A 1,817-nucleotide genomic window follows, 5' to 3' on the forward strand; every position below is an offset into this window, starting at 1 on the left:
AATCATTTAAAGATATATTTCTGTGAGCTGCAGCTCCTCTAATAATTTGCTTTTTAAATACCTGCCAGGTTTACCTTACCTATATTTATCTTACACATATTTATCGGTGTAGTTTAAACAAAAGGTTTTAATATTTATGTGCAGTCTGTCAGTTAACCGCCCGTTATTTGTATATTTATTACTTTTCATTTATTACACACAATGGTTACCTCATCCGTTATGGTAACGGAAATATAGAAGAATAAATAAATAAGTAAATAATTGTAATGACTGAATAAATTCATATGAAATTTCAACCTATAACATAATAACACGTCTAGGGCACCTATGAATTAAGGTTTCATCTGTTCTGAGTAATTAAAATACGTTATAATTAGATTGGAGAGTACTAAAACAAAATATGGATGTGGGTCGTAGGATTTCAATGGATCTTTATAATATTGAGAAATATATTAAAATAACTACACCCGGACTAGGAGCACAAATGAAACTTGCGGTGGTAATAAACTGCTAAAAAGCTTTCACTTGAATAATGCCATTCCGATGGCTTTCTCACCGCTCACAGACGCCTCTCTGCACGGCTGACGTCACATCCTCCGGAGAGACCTTCACAGGATCGACACGATGTCCATGGGAAGACTGGCAGTTGAACACATCTCACAACAGTCACTGGCATCTGGGGAGGGGAGGGTATAAGTGGTTACAAGGAAACCCACATCTCTCCAGAGTTAAACAAAACTCCACAAAATCTAACGGATTTTACAAGAGTGCAAATAGAAGTAACACCTTGTCTTGAGGAGATTGTAACGTACATTGCGATTTAAAGAAAATGTAGGACGATTACTATTACAGAAACTGCTAAAGGGTTTACATTTTGATCGACAGGGAGCGAATTCCGCCGGGTATCGTTCATGGGACGCTATAACAATCAATCAGGCTATGATGTGATCTCAGGTGATTTTATATTTAATTGCCTCAGCCATTTGGGGAGAATTTAACTGATTCCAAGTCTTGGTCCATAGTTCAACTGAACCCAGCCTTTTAACTATTAGATAGAGAACACAAATTAGTTATTCTAAAAATTACACTAATCTTAATAAAATTAAACACGATTTTAAATATAAAAAGATTTTCCCTTTAACTTTTCATGAAACAGCATTGCAAATAGACCAGCAGAGTTTATTTTCCTGGGGGATATCAAAGTTTCTTTTCTGTATGATTGCACTTCTGTCTCATGGAAATCAGAATAAAATGAGTGAATTACATGGACTTTTACATACATTACGAGTGCAGTCTCTTGTGCAAAACGTTTTGGAGCGTACTTATACTTTGTAAAAGATACAACACATTATTTGGGAAAATTCAATTAGTCTCATAAATAAAATGTTTCTAAATAATAACGTATTATATCCCCTCTCCGCAAAAGCGAGAAGTTTTGTCACTTGCACACATCTATCTTGTTGTAAAAACTTCAATCCAATCATTCAGATTAATGATTAAACATATTTGATTAAAGATAATATAGTGAATAAAAATCAATATCATAAATTATTATGACAAATATAGAAATAGTTCTATTTGAATAGAGTCATAAATTTGGTACACCGTGTTAATATGTTTTTAAATAACGTTTTGAAAAGTAATGTGTAAATAAAAATGAATATCAGAGTATACATGGATAGTGTCACATCTTTTATATGCAATCCAAGCAAACTTTTGTAACTTCAGTAAATAATGCAGCTGAAATACTTATGTAGCCGTCGTTAGTAAATGTTTACTAACACTAATATAAATACTTTTATATTGGAGATATAATA

The sequence above is a fragment of the Homalodisca vitripennis genome, unplaced genomic scaffold (genome assembly GCF_021130785.1).
Source record: "Homalodisca vitripennis isolate AUS2020 unplaced genomic scaffold, UT_GWSS_2.1 ScUCBcl_3949;HRSCAF=9792, whole genome shotgun sequence".
NCBI lineage: Eukaryota > Metazoa > Arthropoda > Insecta > Hemiptera > Cicadellidae > Homalodisca > Homalodisca vitripennis.